Source organism: Trichosurus vulpecula, chromosome 4 (assembly GCF_011100635.1).
Source record: "Trichosurus vulpecula isolate mTriVul1 chromosome 4, mTriVul1.pri, whole genome shotgun sequence".
In the NCBI taxonomy this organism is placed as follows: Eukaryota; Metazoa; Chordata; class Mammalia; order Diprotodontia; family Phalangeridae; genus Trichosurus; species Trichosurus vulpecula.
In genome coordinates, this window is record NC_050576.1 from 186,244,591 (window position 1) to 186,264,202 (window position 19,612).

The window sequence follows — 19,612 nt, forward strand, 5'->3', positions numbered from 1 at the left end:
GAATTAGCCACAGAGAGGTCTAGTTCTGCAACCAAATTAAATAATTGCCAGGAACAGCAACTTGGTAAGAGCAGAGGTCTAGGTTAATTTCAACCTAACCAACTGTCTCTGCCACATCACAGTTATAGCAAAAGTCAAAGTTCCCACCGGGGCTCTCTCTCTCTCTCTCATCTCTCTGTAGCTCTGCCTTCCATCACTCACTTCTACTAAAGATAAACTGTTGGTACCCTGCTGTGATTCTTTCAGGGTCTCGCTTTGACTTCTTTCACCAGACCCCCAGCTTCCTTCACCAAGCCACTTGAAATGACTTGCCTGGGAATCCAAAAAGGACCCTGAAGAGTAAACACAAGAAGTGAAAGTTACTTGAAGATAGGATAGCTCTAGGAAGTGGGGCTAGTGCATGGGGAAATGCAAATTGTGGGAAATTCTGGCATGTTTGGTTGTGTTTGGTACATGAATAAGACAGGAAATGGACAAAACTGAGGAAGAGCATAAATTGTGGGAAAACATTAGTTGTGATAACATAAAAGCAGGGTTTCACTGAAGTTTCTATTCTGACAGAATTCATCTTGGAAAATTTGCTTTTAGAGGATCAGAAACAAATATTTCCTTACCATGATAAAAGTTTTTGCATGGAACTTTTTAAAGTATTTAAGGAAAAAATAGCCCAACTTTAATTTCTTTGATGGTGGGAGGTTTTGTTCCAGGTTTTGGTTTAGCTTTTTCTGCAAAAGACAAAGGTTCTTGCTTTTTATTTTCTTTGGTTTCATTTTGTTCTTTTTCTGATAAGAATTCCCCCACAACTCAGGTCTAAAAATTAAAAGCAGGAAGATACTAGAATATGTAATATGATTTTCATTTCAATATAATAGTGTGGTATCCATAAAAAGGCTTGTACATATTAGCATTTATTTAGTACAAACATTGTTGAACCTAAATTAAAAATATACCCTATTGAATAATTTTAGGGTTAAAAGAGGAAATTATTTTTTAAATAGTGATCATAATAGCTTGAAAGGCAATTATTTACATGTAGGTAGTAATGCTTTTTCATATTGTTTCACTGTAAAAAGCTAAGCATCATGCATCTTAGTGCTAGAAATGTGGCATGTCAAGGTTTCTCTTGGGTTATTATTGCACATCATCAAAGTTATTTTGGTTGTTTTCAGCAAGATTGCAAAATTAGCATAGTAAGGTTTCTGTCAAATATACTCCAACCTGGATTTTAGATCTTATATAGTACTGACCTGTATTGACAAGTTGGCTACTTTGAAGGAAAAAAAATTATATTTTGTTATACTTTTTCACTGTGAAATGTTATATTACCCTCCAGACAGAATTGGGGAAAAACCAAAAACTACATTCATTCTCTGTTGATGGTGGCTAACTTGTTTATTTTGCCACCAACAAAAAATAACCTCAACATATTTTAGGGCCTGTTTTTGAGGATTACAAACAACATTTGAAACCAAATTTGCAATTTCCTCAGGCGAACCAGTCCAGTTTTCCATGAAGTGATACTTATATATTTGTCATCAGGAATAAATTGTGAAGTCAAACTTTTAAAGAAAGTTTCCTTTTATTGTTTTAAAAATTACCACTGCTAAATTAAAGGAAGATATACATACATATATATATATATATATATATATATATATAGATATATATAGATATATATATATAGCTATAAAGCAGAGGCATTTTGGGGGCAATAAATAGTATTAATGCCCTGCAAGAAGGGCTGTTAGTCAATTTTCACTAATTATAATAACAAAAAAGCATAACAATAATATTGAAAATACTAAAAATTACATGCATTTTTTCCCATAAATTAGATTGACATACATGTCTGCTGGCCTTTTCTTCCATTGGTTTCCTTAGCCACATGTGACTTATCGATAGGGTAAAGGTCACTTCCACAAGAAAACAGTTTCTAAAATGCCATTAATCATAATAACGCTCATTAAAAATGAATTCAGTTTTTACCTAGTGACAAGTACTTTATATCTCATTAAACATCTTGTAACACTTGGTTTTTTGTACAATTTTTGCCCAAAAATTTCATCTTACTCAGTTGGCAAGTGATAAGTGGCCAAATTGTTACCTAGAAGGTGATCTAGTCAAGTTGCTGATCATCATGATGTACTTGGACAGATGGATAATGGGTACCTTATTTTATGCATTTTGACTCTTCTGACAATGCAGTTTATACTCTCAGTTCCTCTGTTAATAACAAAGGAGTTAGTGCCAGAATTCTCATCTCCTTCTGAGGACTGGCACAACCATAATATATAGGTATGTATATGTGTATATGTGTGTATATATACATATATATATATATATATATATAATTGGAAACCATCTTTTATGCCAGTAAAATTATGGAATAGCTTATCTTCACACAAGTGGTATAGTTATATCTTTCCAGATTTCTTTGTCAAAAAAAAAGGTTGTGAATATAAAAAGGAAGCATTTGGTGAGTACCTGCTTAGTTATTTACAAAAATATGATTTCACTACCAATTCTACAAATTGGTTAGCTATGAATCCTACAAGAAATCACAATATATTCACAAGCCACCTACTTAGCTGAAACAAGAGTGAGGATGAAGAGATAAACTAAAAGATACCTGCATTATATAAGTTTCTCCAGGCAGAGAAACAATTAGAAATACTGAATACTTTTCATGAGAAAGTAGGGGGAAAAACCTCTAGAACATACCTCTGACACCAAAAATAGTAATTGGAAATTTTTTTAAAAAAGCAAACTGTATCTTACAAGAGTTTTGACTTTGAAAAAAAAGATATTTAATATAGGTAGAATTCCAAGATCATTGCTTTCTTAAATGTATATTACTGAAAAATATGTATATTGTTAAAAAAAGTTTTGTATTTATGACAAAATGTATTTAAATGAATATTTAATATTTGCTAAATATTTAATTTATTTCATATTAATAAAGTGAATTTGTAAATTTGGAAAGTATCACTAACTTACTCAAAGTTTGACTTTATTAAAGCCATTGGAGTTTATTTATGTTTCTGGAGAAACTCGTCTTTCCATCAATTTTGATTAGGATCCTGTCATGGTCAAAAAGGGATGCTTTGCATTTAAATAACACTTAGTCGTATACACATACCTACTGACATAAAAGCAGGTAACTGCATCAATAATTTGCATTATTAATCAACATTTAACTTCAATACGCCAGTGGGTCTATGATCTAATCTGTGTGGTTATTTCCTCCAGTGATACAAACTGCAACCTTCCCATGAAGTTTAACAAAAGTAAAGCAACATTTAATATGAGTTAAATATTACTTTAATCTGTACTATTCTATTCTCACTGCACACGCTCAACAAATTTACATTCCAGTGGTTGCCAAACTAGATATGCTACAAATATCTGTTATTATTTGCCATGTGAAAGTTTTTTTTGTTTTGTTTTGTTTTAAAACAAAGTAGATAAGTGTTTTGGATTACTTGCAATTTCCCATTACTCTACCTTCTTCGATCATCAATCCTTGGAGAAAAGCCTTATATACTACTAAATTTTTCTACTCAACTGTTGATTTGGGGGTAGAGAAGTTTTCCGTGATTGAGGTCAACTGTTTTTCCCCAAAACGTAAAAATTAGGTCTTGTTTATATTTAAGCTGGAGGGAAGTAGAGACTTTTGAGAGGCTCTTCCAGGCTTACCAAATGTTTAAGATTTGATAAATCCACTGTATACATTTTCCCAAGACATTTTTCCACTTCTCTCTTTAGCCTAACGATCACTAAAGGAAATGTATCTCAATTTTCCTAAGCCATCTAATATTTAAATTAAATTTCAAGAGTCTTTTGAAGTCCTAGATTCTATGAATCTTTTAAAAATGTGCAATGTTCCTAAAAATTAAGAAATTGTCATGTCAATAAGTTTTCACTAAAAACTCTCAGTCCCAAAATTCTTGGTTGGTTTGAATTTAGCAACAGCCACTTACACATTGTGCTGCTTCTTAGACTATCCCCCATTTGTAATCTTTCCTTATCACAAATGAATCTCTTTTCTGAACAAACTTGCTCTTTTAATATAATACTATATTCATTTTATGAATATCAAATTTTTTAAAAAATTATTCACAAAATTATTCAAAATTATCAAAAATTTTCAAAATTATTTTCAAAATTATATGAGAAAGTGTTTTGCTTATCCTAATCTGGCTATCTCTGTTATATATCATTATTATAATATTGAAGTATGAATTTATCAAAAATTTTATATTACAGAATTTCTTGCTTTGACTATTAATAAGATGTGCATTTTGTAACACATCTGGCTAAAAATCAATCAATCTGTTTTTGGTCTACATGACACCAAATATATTACAACCATGTTATAATACAGCATGTTACTGAATCAATTCAAATGTACAACCAGTCAAATTATATCCCCTGAAACACAAATAAAATAAAACTGATATAGCAGTCAGTTGATGAAATAAGTATTAGTCCTCTCTCTCATAACACGGTTGTATAAATTCCACTGTGAACGGTTTGGCTGATTTTTTTTCACTGAATATACTAGTTGTTGTAGTATTGCCCAAGTAATTGTTGCAGCATTGCTGGGGAGCCTTAGACTCAACATTTAAAAGAAGGGTCAGACTTACAGCTAAGATGTGACATGAAAGATTATAGAAGAGCTCAACTCTTTTACATATATTCCAGAAAAGAGCTAAAAAAGGATACCAGATTGAATAATAATTAAGATAACCAGAGAGAAACAATAGTATATTCTGACCCAGGACTTCACAAAAGACATCTGTGTTTTGGGAGAGTGGTCCCACCAGGGAAACCAGTACAAGCTTAGGTAAATAAAGATGGAAGTTTCTGACTCCCAAGGATATCACCTGATGCACTCTCAGGCATACATGCAAGCGTGGGGGTACCAAAAGCATATGGAGCTCAGCTGGGATGCTCCAATGAGGTAAGTAGAGCCTGAAATCAGACCCTGAAAGCAGACCTACCAAGGAAGATGGAAACAAGCAGAGGGACCCAAGAAATTGGAGACATGACCAATGGGGCCTGACTACTCCTCCAGCTGAGAGAGTCAGAGGGAGCAGCCCCTGGATCTGGTACAAAATCACAAACCAGGACCGAGGCTGTAGATATAAGTAGAGAGGAGAAAACACCAAGCACAATGAACTATAGGGGGTCTAGAGATGCCCAAGAAGTAAACCCAAAAGAAGATGATTACTCCACAGTTAGCACAAATAGAATCTCAAGGAGAGGAAATGGCTTGACTGGATTCAAAAGTACAACTGGAAAAAAATAAAGAAACTTTACTTCAATTTAAAAAAAATTAAAAAATTAAATGATAAGTGAAATAAGAACTATAGAAGAAAAAATGAGGAGCATAAATAGCTTGCGACAGTGGTGGAAAGTCTTACTTAAGTAGTAGACTACCTGATGTAGCTAGGTGGTGCAGTGGCTAGAGCACCAGGCCTGGAGTCAGAAAAACTCATCTTCCTGAGTTCAAATCTGACTTCAAACACTAGCTGTGTGACCCTCGGCAAATCACTTAACCCTATTAGTCTCAGTTTCCTCATCTGTAAAATGAGGGGGAGAAGGAAATGGCAAAACACTCTTTGTCAAGAAAACCCTAAATGAGGACAAATAGAGTTGGACACAACTGAAACTACTCAACAACAATAGCAGACTACCTGAAAATTAGAATGGAATATACAAAATTCAGTGACTACAGCTTACAAGAAATACTATAACGAAATGAAAAGATGGAGAAAAAAATGGGAGAAAATGTAAGGTATCTGCTACCGAAACAATGGACCTGCAAAACAGATCCAAGAGAGATAATATATGACCTTTTGAGCACTCTGAAAACTATGACCAAACAAAAACTTGAATGTCATATATCAAAAAAATCACAAAAGAAAATGACCCAAATCTATTAGAGCTAAAAGGCAAAGTGAAAATAGAAATAATCCAGATAACTTCCTGGAAGAAATACCAAATCGAGAACATCCAGGAATGTCGTAACCAAAATCCAGATTAAAAGGGAAAAATACTGCAAGCAGGCAGAAATAGAGTTTGAGTATCAAGGAACCATATAAATAAGGCAAAATCTTGAACTTTGAGATACTCCAAAAAGCAAGAAAAAAAAAGATAAAGGCTTACAACTACAAATAATTTACCCTGCAAGACAGCATAATCCCTTGGGGGAAAATGGATCTTTAACAGGTCTTTTAAGCATTCTTGATGAAAGGATCTAAAATGGAATAGAAATTTTGAAATGCAAACATAGGGGTTGAGAGGAACCTAGAAAGGTAAATACATTTGAAGAACTGGAAGAGACTGAGGATGATCTACTTACATTCAAATGGGAGAAGAGACAAGTGCTTCTTCAGAATCACACTTTCTTCCAAGGTGACAGAGGGAGTTAATAAAAATAAATTCAAGGCCTGGCTATAGTTCAAAAATGAAAAAGGAGAATTAACGACAATTGAAGATGAAATAAAGGAAGTTATTAGAAATTATTTTGCTCAATTATATGCCAACAAAACTGATAACTTAAAAGAAATGTATGAATACCTAACAGAAATCTACAATCTCCATATTAACAGAAGAAAAAATAGAACCATAGATGAAAGTGAAAAAAAAATCCTAGATTGGAGGGATTTACAAGTTAATTCTTTCAAAAACTCAACAATTAATTCCAACATAATATAAAATGTTTGCAAAAACAGGAAAAGAAGAGATCCTTTAAATTCCTTCTATGAAACAAATTTTGATGCCTAAGAGAGATAAGGCAGAAAGAAGAGAAACTATTGGCCAATTTAGCTAAAAAATATTGGTGCAAAAAATGAATAAAATATTGACAAAGAAGCTACATAATGACCAGGTTGGATTTTTAACAGGAATGCAAGGTTTTTCCTATATTAGAGAAACTATAGACCATATTAGTAACAAAAACAATAAAAATCAGATGATTATATCAAGAGTTATAGAAAAAACTTTTGACAAAAAACAACATCCATTTATGGATTGGGTTTTGGTTTGGGTTTTTTCTTTTCTTTCAGTTGGTTGGTTTTGCTTTTGCCTTTTTGAGTCCTGATCTCCCTAAATTACCCACTTACAGTGCCAGTGCAAGGGGTCATTCAATATTGATTAGCACAGAAACTTTAACCTGTTCCATTTTTTCAACACAGGCCAGTTCACCACTCCTCAGGCAACCTAGTGAACTTACAAAGGCTTACTATATTGTTGCTGTACTTAGTGTAGACACCTAGTTGGAGTTAGCCTCACTGCAACTCAGAACTCCTGACCTGAAGCAACCTATCAGCTTCAGCCTCTCTAGAAGGAGCATGCCACCATGCCCACCCTATTTATTTTCAAAATTTTTAAAGCATAGGAATAGATGGATCTTTCCTTAATATAGTAAAGAGTATCTATCTAAAACCAAGAGCTCTCATTTGTAAGGAAGAAACACTAGTGGCTTTTCCAATAAGATCAGGGTAATAATAAGATCAGGTAAAGTAAGGAATGTCCATTATGACCACTATTATCTGATATAGTTCTAGAAATACTGGGTACAGCAATAAGAAGAGGAAAAAATGAGTAAATAAACACAGACAAAGAGAAAACAAAATGCTGTGATTTACCAAGAGAATCCTAGAGCTTCGACTAGAACATTAATTGAAACTTTACCAAAGCAATAGGCCATAAAATAAATCCATATATATTGTCAGTCTTTCTGTATATTACCAACAAAATCCAGCAGGAAGAAATAGAAACTCCAATCAGAATAACTACAAAATTTATAAGATATTTGAGAATTCATATTCTAACACATAAGTTATATGAATATAATTATAAAATTTTACAGAAATAGAGACACTTAAATAACTGGAGATATATTAATTGCTCATGGTTGGGATGTGCCAGCATAATAAAAATTACAATAATACCTAAATTATTTTACAAGTCTCAGTACTATACCAAGCAAACTACTAAATAGTTATTTTGTAAAACTAGAAAAAATTGCAAAAAAAATTCATCTATAGGAGCAAAATGTCAAGAATTTTGAGGTAAATAATTTTTTAAGTTGAGAAGGGGAACCTAGCAGTACTAGATATCAAACTATACTACAAAGCAGTAATCACCAAAACTATTTGGTACTGGTTTAAAAATAGAAAAATTGAACTGCGGAATGGGTTCACTACAGAGAAAACTGGAAAGCAATCAGGCAGAAATTAGGTTTATACCTATATCTCACATCTTATACTTCAATAAACTCCAAATTGATACTTGACCTAGAAATAAAAGTTTGTATTGTAAACAAAATAGAGGCGTATGAACCAAGGTACCTTTCACAGCTATAGGAAAGAGAAAACTTCTTGACCAAACAAAGTGTAGAGAGGATTAAAAGATAAAATGGTCAGTTTTTATTACATAAAATTGAAAAGTTTTTGCACAAAATCAAAATCACAAAATCAATCAAAGGAGAAAGGAAAGAGTTAACTGGGGAAAAATCTTTGTAGCAAACTTCTCTGATAAAGGTCTGATATTCAAGATAAAAGGGGAACTAAATCAAATAAGTAAGAAGAAGAGCCATTCCCCAATAAATAAATCATCTAAAGATATGAACAGGCAAGGGAAGAAATCCAAGCTGTCAACGACCATATGAAAAAACGGTTCAAATCACTAATAAAAGAAATGCAAATCAAAACAACTCTGAGGTTCCACATCACTCCCATCAGATTTGTAAAGATAACAAAAAGGGAAATGACAATTATAGGAGGACAGGCACACTAATGTTGGTGATATAAATTGTTCCAGTTATATCTGGAAAGCAATTTGGAGCCATGCCCAGAAAGTCACTAAGTTATAGTGACTATAGCAGACCCTTCAACTAAGTGATACCACTACTAGGCTTTAACCTTAAAGAGGTTAAAGGAATAGGACCCATATGTATAAAAATATTTATAGCATTTCTTTTTGCTATAGCAAAGAACTAGAAACTAAGGGGAAGGCAGGGAGGGACAGAGGAAAAGAGGCAGGGAAGGAGGGAGGGAGGAAGAAAGGAAAGAAAGAAAAAAGGAAGGAAGCAAGTACCTACTGTGTGCCAGGCACTACACTAAGCACTTCACAAATATTGTCTCATTGTCATAAATATTGTCTCATTTCATCTTCAAAACAAATCCTAGGAAGTAGGTGCTATAATGATTCCCATTTTACCATAGAGGAAACTGAGACAGACAGAGGGTTAAGTGTCACACAGGGCCATACAGCTACTAAGTATCTAAGGCCAAATTTGAACCCAGGTCTTACTGACTCCAGGCCTAGCATTCTGTCTCCTGCAGGAGGTGCCCATTGACTATGAAACGACTGAACAAATGATGATAGATGAACAGAATGGAATATTTATTGCATTGTAAGAACGATGAAAAAGAGGGATTCAGAAAAACCTGGGAAGAATACAGAGTGAAGTGAGAAAAAGCAGAACAATTTACACAATGTCTACAACATTATTAAAAAAAGTGCAGTTGTAAAAGACATAAGAAATCTGATCAATGCAGCAACTAATCATAACTCCAGAAGACTGATGGTAAATCATACTTCTCACCTGCTGGCAAAGAGGTGCACAATAAGACACATTTTTCAGACATGGCCAATGTGTAGGTTTCTTTCATTTGTATTTATTTGTTACAAGGGCAGCCTTTCTGCCCTGCGAGGAGAGGTATGTACGGAAGAGAAGGCTAGTGATAGCAATGCCCAGAAAAAAAAGAAGAAAAGGAAATAAAGAGTGTGTTAATGAAACATTTGTAAGATATACAGAAGTGAGCAAAAAGAAGTTCAGAGAGACAGAGAGAAGTTTTGGAACTACAGTATTAAATTTATTATATACTTTAAAAAGAAACAAGCTATACATAATAGATGCATAGTTTCTTATAGAACCCTCTTTTTCTGTCCTTTGTATATGGAAATGATCATGTTTCTTCATGTTTGTCAAGTTCATAAAAATAAAAAAGTTTTTTTTAAGAAGGGTGTACGAGTTATAAATGAACTTTTTTCTGGGAAGAGCTACATTAACTACATCATTAGGTCTCCCCAAATTGCCAATTTTGTCTGAATTATCCAGAAACTAGCATAGTCTAATTTCAGGCTAGAACTTATACATATGCCACAGAGACATATACCATAGAACTTTACTACAAAAGACTATTTAATAAATAGGAAAAATGCACTAAGAATTCTGCTGATATCCTCAAATATTCCAGCATTTAAAGAAAATTTTTTTTTCAAAATTCTCCTCTTGGCATTTACACATCTTTCAAATTGTCATTGCCAAATATCATCATACAATAAAACATTAAAGTCCCAAGTGGTAAACTCCATCATTTTCTCCTCTGTATGTGGCTTTTTATGATACAATAGTTTATGTTTTACAATATGTTTATGTTTATGGTTTTCATTACAAAACCTGATTTGTGGAAAGAAAAGAAATTATTGCTTAATTCTTAAAGGGTTTGTTCCAAAGACCCTGTCTTTATAAATATCGAGTCATAGAATTTTAAAGCTGAGAGGCACCTTGGAGACAACCTTTTCCACCTTCATCATTCGACAAATGAGAGAACTGAGGTCCAGGGAAGGGACTTGACTTGCTCAAGATCACAAAACTAATAAGTGGACAAATTGGGCCTGGAACACAACTCCATGTATAGAATCCTGACCTGATTCTCCTTCCAATGTGAGCTTAAAGAATATAAGCTTTTCATTTCCAACATAACTAAAAAAAAAAATCTCCTCAATCCTCATTATTTGAAAACACAGCACAAATATTTCAATTTGTGTTGAGTCCATAATAAAAATTGCTAATTTTTCATTTTTAAAATAGATTATAGGACATGGAAAGGGTATTGCCAATGTTAAACCAACACTAACAGGCTCAGACATCCCAGCCTCAGCTTTTAAATTCTTTGTTTTTTTTTTGGAGGAGAGAAAGCAATTGGGGCTAAGTGACTTGTCCAAGGTCACACAACTACAAGTGTCTGAGGCTGGATTTGAACTCAGATCCTCCTGACTCCAAGACCGGTGCTCTACTCACTTCACCACGTAGCTGCCCCCTTGGCTTTTAAATTCTGAGGCTAACCTGCACCCTGCACTGGGACGATGCTTTTCTTCAACCCTATTTGAATAGAGGATTCAGATGGTGGTAGTTGATAATACAAAGACACAAAAAACGCCTTTTTGGTGGAAGGTTCAACTATCTCTACAATCTCTATCTCTATAATATTCATATTTTGGGTACAATATATACAGAGATTTCACAACAAAGCCCTCTCCTCTGGGCTAAAGATGCAGAATGTGGCCATCTTATTTGTGATTTACAATTCCAATTCCTCAATTCATCTGGCATAAAGAACGAGGATTTACATACCACAATTTCTCTCCATATAAGGAGGACCTGGGGCAGTCAGAGGGGAAAGAAAGATAAAGCAGCATTAACAGCTGAAAGCATAAATTTCTGCAGCCTAAAGAGAGCAGAATTGGAGACGAGTTCTAAAAACGAGTTCACAAAGTTTTAACGATGGAGTGAAAAATGGATCCTATTCCCTTGCCATAATGTATTTAGTCCATATATGGAGACATACAAGTTGTCCTTGAATTTATATGGATGGGAAAGCCTTGCATGTGGAAGCCCTCATGAGAAGGAAAAGGGGGAAAGGACACATCCAGTAAGATTTACTTGCACACAGAACCAGCAAAAAAGGCTGTCTCAAATCTTATTTTTTAGCAGCCCTTCGTGGGGACTTTGATGATTTCACATTCCAGCTCTCTTCTCACGGCTTTTCTTCTGCCACTTGAACTCATCGTGGCCTGCATAGCCTGCCAGCAACATCCATGAATTCTGCTGGACATGCTGAGATGCAGCTGCTTCTCAGCCTGCCTCTGGCTTCCATTTCAAAATGCCATTTGCTTGCCAAGGGTTAACAGTCTCCAGAAGGCTCTGGGAGAGGTCCTGCTAGGGCAGTTAATCTGTGGCTGCTGCTGAAGATAAGAAGTCTCTTGTTGAAGTGGGGGACCAGGAGCTGTGGAAAATCCAGAGTGAAGGGATAGTACAGATGTGAACTCAAGCAACAACCTCTGCTCAGAATCCCACCCTTTCTCCCCTCCCCCCCCCAATTTCCCCTATGAAGGAGAAAATGAAACCCAGCTCAACACATGTGAATGAATATATCCCTGGAGTGCCCCAGATGAGGAGAAACACAAGCCTTCCTCTCCCACAAATAAATCTCATTTGTCTCATCTTCAAGCCAGAATGAGTCACTGACAAATGCATTTATAATTGCACTGTTTCTATAAACCTGTCTGCTGATGAGTACAAACACCCTATCTACAGCTTGTGGGAAAGGAGATTTGCCGACTGAAAACCTGACTCAAACAAGAAACGAAGACCAATAATTCCTCCAGTCCCTCCCTTCTTCCTCCCTTAGATCTTTTTTATTACGAAGAGAATGATTACATGAAAACAAGATCCCATAATAGTTTAAATTAGGCCCAAACATATTTTTGAATCAGAAAACATCTGCTATTTTTAAATAACTATTTTCAGGATACTTTAAGAAGCATTAAAGCAATGCAGCAAAGGAAAATGAAAAGAAATGCTTTTTAAGGGAGGGAGGGGTTTCTGGATCCCTTAGTACCCGAAGCGATGATCTGATGATCAGAAGCACAAGTCCACTTGGAAGTGGGCAGGCAGGTTGCTCGGCCTCTAGGCTCCATCCTTCTCCTCCACAAAGCCCTCCTCCCCACCAAGAGGGCTCCTAGGATGCTACAGCAGATAGATGATGTAGGACAGGATAACCAGGCCTATAATAGCGAAGAACATCAGAATGAAAATATCCAGCATGGTGGATGCTTAGGCTTCTGGGAAGCCCAGGAGCTGTAGGTGCTGATGCGGCAGCAAGGGAGGAAGGGAGGGAGGGAGGGAGGTGAGACAGTGAGCAGGAAAAGCGGAAAGCTCCTTCCTCTCTCCCATCCCCCTATCCTTATCCCCACCCCGCTGCTCCCTGGCTGGGGAGGGGGGTGGGATTGAAATGTCGCTGCTACTCCATCATCACCCTTTTCTTTCCCTACCCGCTCCATGTCAGCCAATCAAAAATACAATGTCTGAATAATCTGGGAAATGCTAGATTTAGACAAGGTACCACAGAGGAGACATAATTCCTCTCCAGGAACGTAGTCCTATTCATTTGTATCCACATATGAAACCGGCATATCATTGAAAAGGATTTAATCTCCAGGGAACCGGCCCCTCACTGCCTTTCCCTTTCTCTCTCCTCCCTGATCCATTCTAGTCACAATTCTGGTCCTAGAAAAAATACTAGTAGTCTGTGACTCAATGACCAATCCTAAAGATGGTTAGTTTGCTATACATATTAGGGCAAATAAGATATTGTGTGGGAGGGGTTAGTTTACCACCCCTGGGTCAGTGATAGTTAATCCACTTCCTCCAAAAAGCCTTCCCTCCTTTACCTTTCCTTCTGTAATGATAGCTCCTTTCCTTGGATCTTGTCGGTATTTGTGTACATTAAGTGCTTGGTTTAGCAGCATTCAAAAGCACTCTGTAACCATTCTTAAATCTTTTAGCGGAGTGTTCTGTGACACCCCCTTCTTGGAGATGGGATCATGTGCCAGATTCCCAACTGGAGGTCCTATCACTGTCATAGGTGACAGACGCACAGGGTACAGACTTCAACCCTGGAAGAGGCACACAACTGTCCTCCGCCCAGGACACTGCCCTCATCATATCCCTTCACCACCAATGGCCATGCCCTATCTGAGGCTCCCTGAAAGCATTAACTAAGCTTCGATCTATTTTTGGTGGTACCCACACCATTGTGTGTGTGTGTGTGTGTGTGTGTGTACTATAATTCCTGGTTATACATCTTGGTTTCCAACTCCCTGAATACTTAGTTTCTCAGTCCTCTTCTTGACACCCAAGTTGGTTTGAGGAAACATGTTTATAGCAGGGGCCAGAGTATCTCTCCCATAGCCTGCTTATCAGTTTTCCATCATCCTGTCATTTCTCTACACCTAGGCTTCAGTTCACTGCTGCTCTCACCCCTGCTAAAAAAAAGAAAGTCCTATGTTCTGCTCTCTACCCCTCAAGAGGCAGAAGCTACCAACATCGAAGCAAGGGAGGAAAATGTCCAGAGGTCAGAACACAGGCTTTTCACTTCCCCCAAATGATATGAAGGCAGCAAACTTGGTATGAAAACTAAAAGACTTAAATTTATATAACACCATTTCCAAATCATAGAGGGAAGTCTAGCGACCAACAAAAGGATGCACAATTTGCCAAGTGAATTCCATTCTGTTGGAAAATGTTATGTGGAAGTAGAGCTAAGAGGGTGGAGTAATAGAGACCAGTAGAGTGGAACTCCCAAATCCCGAGGGAAAAATCCAGAAAAAGTCACAGTGACTCATTTCTTTAGCACAGTTTGGCACAAGGAAACAGCCAGGGAGGTCATGGAGTCACTGAGGACTGGGGTCAGAACAGAAGCATGCCACTTCAAGTACTCCAGTGCCCAGGGAGAGGCTCTGCACCAAGGCAAGAGAAGATCTGATTTTTTGGTTCTGTTTCTTCTTTCTCATGATTCATTCCATTGGTCATAATTCTTCTCCACAACTGGACTAGTGTGTAAATTAATTCAATGCAAAGTTATACATGGAAGTTATATGGGATTCCATGCCGTCTTGGGGAGGGAGGGGAGGAGGGAGGGAAGAAAATCTGGAACTCAAAATTATGTAGAACCGTGTGTTACAAACTAAAAAGAAAAAAAAAAAAAAAAGAGATCTGAGACCCATACCAGGTTGCTGGAACCAAGTGCAAACTGACAGCTTTGTCTCCCACTACTCAGTTTCAGGTCACAGATCCAGGGTGAGAAAGGGATTTCTTTGGGTAGGGAGGCTCTGAATGGTATACCCAGAAAAGATGAAGTTCAGAAGCCATCAATAGCAGCAGCAGTGTGGCTCAGGCCTCAGAGGCAACACAGGGTCTCATTTCCAGCATCTGTCCGAGCCTGCGGAGGAATAAACAGGTAATCCCAACCAAACAGGAACCTATAGTTCTGCCACTATGAGCAAACAGAGCTTTCCAGCTAGATAATAAAGGCTGAATCTAACAGAAATCTACTCTTGCTCAGACCAGGTAGGCAGTAAACAGACTTTGCCCTGACTCAGACCATGCGGGGATCACTGAGAGTTTGCAGGTCCCCCATCTGTCACTGAGATCCTGATACAACACAACATCTAATACCCCCAAAAAGCAGACCTTCCCTACAGAAGTGTGGCACAGCCCAGCTCTAACACTAAGTCCAAAGTCAGAAAGTTGGCTGGAAGAATAAACAGTACAAAAGGAAGTCCATAATAAAGAGCTATTATGATGGCAGGGACGCTCAAGATTCAGACTGAGAAGAGAAGGACCCCAAAACATCTACAAGCAAAACCACAGAAAACAGCACAGACTGGGCAAAAACTCAACTAATATTCCTAGAAGAGATGAACTAAGAGTTTTTTTAAAAGAACTAAAAATTTTAAAATGCTTTTTATAAATGAAATGAGTTTTTAGGGGGGAAAATGGAAAAGAAATGAGAGCTTTGGAACAAAGATTTGGAAAGGGAATTAACAGCTTGGCATAAAGTACAAAACCATTCCCAAGCAACAAACTCCCTGAAAATTTAAATGGACTGAATAGAAGTCTTTTACTCCATAAGTAAACAAGAAATATTAAAACAAAGCCAAAAGGCTGAAAAAATAGAAGAAAATGTTAGGTATCTCATAGCAAAATCAACTGACCTGGAAAACAAATCAAAGAGAAAAATTTAAGAATCACTGGACTATCTGACCATCGTGGCAAAAGAAGAACCCAGACATCCTATTTCAAGAAAGCTTAAAATAAAACTGCTTGAGGGGAGAATGGAAATAGAAAGAATCTACTGGTCATCTCCTAAAAGAAACACCTAAACAAAAACTGCCAGTGACATCATAGCAAAAATCCAGAGTTTCCAGGTCAAAGCAAAAAATACTGTATTCAGAAAGAGAATTCAAGTAATGATGAGCCACGGTCAGAATCATACATGATTTAGCAGCCACTACAATAAAAAAGAAAAGAACTTGGAATACAATAATCCAGAAGGCAAAAGAGAACAGCCAAAAATAAGGTACCCAGGAAAACTGACTATGATGCTACAGAGATAAAAATGGACCCTTAATGAAACAGAAGAGTTCCAAGCATTCCTGATGAAAATACAAGAATATGCAATAATGAAGAAAAATGTAAAAAGGTAAACATAAATGAACAACAATAAAGGATCAAACAAGAATAAACATGTTCAGCTATGGGGAGATGATATATAGGGAACAGATTAACAAATTATGGCAAATAAATATGCTGGAATACTATTGTGCTGATCTTTTATCAATATATTGACCAATCATGATTCCAAAAGACTAATGACGAAACATGTTGCCCACCTCTTGATAGAAAGGTAAAGGACTCAGAATACAGAAAGAGACAAAATGGGGTTGGGAGGTGGGAATGGCCAATATGGAAATTTGTTTTAACTATATATGTATGTAATTGGTTTTGTTTTTTTCATGTTCTCACTTGGAAGGAAGGGAATGAGAAATTAAGAAGGTAGATATTGGCTGATTAAAACAAAAAAATCTTAAAAATTAATCAAAAGGAAAAAAATATGAGCGTAGCCTTCATTATTTTTTAGTTGTTAGGGGAAGCAAAGAAAAAGTGACAATAATCATTCTTAATTTCTAATTTTTCTATGACATTTAGTTCTGTGAGAGAACCCTGAAGAAAAAGAAGGAAGATTAAGGATAAAGTAGTTGGCAAGGAAAAAGTAGGAAAAGGTAAGCAGAATAAATGGTAGCTAAAGCAAAATGGAAGAGTATTTGTGGGTAGGGCAAATTGGTGCAGCAGCAATATAGGGGACTGGTGTAAGGGGGAGAGGAGGTAAGATATAGCTGTGGAGCTGCTGAAATTAAGGAAAGGAAGTTAGGTGTGGCTGCCAAGTTCCTAAGAGGGAAGAGTAAGTTGTAAAGGCCATGACAAAGTAGTAAAGGGTGAAGTGTAAATACCCACAAACAGTTCTGGGGGGAAAAAAGGCTAAAAATCTCAGAACAGAGACTATGTGGAATTTAGCAGTGACTTGTGTTGAGTATATCTCTGCCACAACCAAGGGGCTGCTCTATAGGGATGGAAGATTTGCCTCCTAGAAAAGAAGGTGGAGGGATTTAAACAATGCCCCATCCACACTCTAGATAACCGGGGAGAATGAAGTGTCTCCCTACACACCCACCCCCCAAAAAGAGAAGCAAGATTCAATGAGGAAAAAAAAAGAATTTGAAGAGAATGAGAAAAAACCTCCTTATAAGGAAGCTGGAAAAAAGAAGACTGTTACCTAGATGAAGAAGACAAGGAGAAAGACAAATGCACATGAAGTTAAAATAACAAACTTAAAGTTCTTCCTGAAGAGGGTAAATCAGTTGTTGGTCCTCCAAGGAATGAAATAATAAAGTCACCAAAGTGTCAAGTAAGAAGCCATCCAGAAATGTCCAAAAGGAGAAATGAAGAGTAAGGGGGGTTTGGTTTAGGATACTGTATTGGCAACCAAAAATGGGCTCCTTAGCACTTAGTCAACAAGTGCCCTTGACTAGTTTGGCTTTTTCCCCTGAACTGAATGCTGTTTGTATGTTGGACTGGAGTAAGCTTGTCGGCCCCTTCACCTTGCTTCCCTTGCTTAAGCTGATGGAAAGAACCTGTGCTTTCCCGGTCAACCCCTTCACCTTGCTTAAGCAGATTGAAAGAACCTGTGCTTTCCCCGGCGTACCTTACACCCCCGCAAAAGCCGGATGGTTAAAAGCAGCTCCTGTTGGAGCCAGAGGCTGCTATAGCTACAGCCACAGCTGAAGCAGGAGCTGCCAGTAGCAGAGCTGACCTACGGGAGGAAGCTGAACAAAGACTTCAGGCCAGTGGGTAATCTTTACCATAGAGGGGGAAGCATGATTTTGCTTTATGCAATCATGCTTCTCTGTAGCCTCCTGGTTACTCTTTCAAGGCGTACTTATTGGGCCTGGAAGCTTTTGATCAATATATCAAAATGGGGTTGCTGGTTCATGGGTTGGTTACTGTGGAGCCTAAATATATGTTTTGATTCTTCTGCCTTCTACTTTGAGAGTTTCTTATATCCGGCGGTTCCGAACCTTTCAGACATGTTTATGATCCTCTTTGAGATTATAAACTCTGCCCTCCTAATACAGATACAGAAGCAGCTATTTGTCACTTGTCAATGTGGTAACAGTAGAGAAGTCTATTGTCCTCCCCCAGATATGTATTCAAGACATAGCAAGAATCTCCCCAAGACTTATCAAAATAGATAATGACTATGGCTTCTAGTGAATCACGAGTACAAAAGATACTGACAGAAGGAACTTTATAAGTATTGTCAAGGATTACAAAGTCTTAGACAAGAAACTGAAAACCATATACTGGTTGGGTGTGTTTTCTTCACTGCTGCCAGTGGAAGACAAGTGATACAGAAGAGAAAAATAGATTTTGGCAGGCCAAGAAGGTGGTATCTGAGAATGGGATTTTGATTTCTGGACCACTGCTTAAAATACAGAGATGACTGTCTCCTGGCCAGGAACAGACCCTGAAAAAAGGATGAGAATGTATTTCTCTAACAGTGCAATGGCCAAACATGATTCTGGAAGACCAACGATGAGCCATATTAACTACCTTGTGGTGAAGGTAATGAATTCAAGATGCAGGCTGAGACATACATTTTTGGACATGGACAATGAGGGAATTTGTTTTGCTTGATTGTGCGAAGTCTTTCTTTCTCTTTGGAATGGCGGGGAGGAATTGGAAGGACATAAAATAAAGGCTTGTTAATTGAAATTAAACAAAAATACTTGTACTTTTTGTATGTGTTTGTATATACATGCGCACACATATACACATACACACACACACACACACACACACACACACACACCAAGAAGAAAAATATTATATATACCAAAATAGCCATAGCAGCACTTTTCATGTGAGCAAATAACTGGAAACAAAATAGATACCCATAGATTATAAGAATAGTAAACCAGTTGGGCAGCTAGGTGGCACAGTGAGTAGGGCACTGGCCCTGGAGTCAGGAGGACCTGAGTTCAAATCCGGCCTCAGCAACTTGACACATTTACTAGCTGTGTGACCTAGGGCAAGTCACTTAACCCCAATTGCCCCGCCTTCCCTCTCCAAAAAAGAAAAAGAATAGTAAACCAGTCATGGTAGATAAATGTACTAGAATATTACTAGAATAAACAATAAAGATGATTGTGTGAGGTAAATAAAATGTGAAGACTTCACAGAGAAGATATGTATAAATATATATATACACACACATATATATTATATATATGTAATATATATATATGTAATATATAGTATATATATATATAACTATATCTATACTAAGAAATGTTTAAAAATCAAGAAATAGGGAAGTGAAAAAAATTCTGAGGCCGTGAGAGTCTGATG

The 19,612-nt window shown here is 36.8% G+C and overlaps 1 long non-coding RNA gene across 1 annotated transcript; it reads right to left on the bottom strand.

The window, feature by feature from the left end:
• Positions 1 to 9,393: 9,393 nt before the first annotated feature.
• On the bottom strand, positions 9,394 to 13,048 carry LOC118847739. Its single transcript, XR_005010222.1, has 2 exons — positions 12,702 to 13,048; positions 9,394 to 12,086 (listed from the first exon to the last, which is right to left on the bottom strand). It is a non-coding gene; the product is annotated as an uncharacterized LOC118847739 (long non-coding RNA).
• Between the last annotated feature and the right edge of the window lie 6,564 nt (positions 13,049 to 19,612).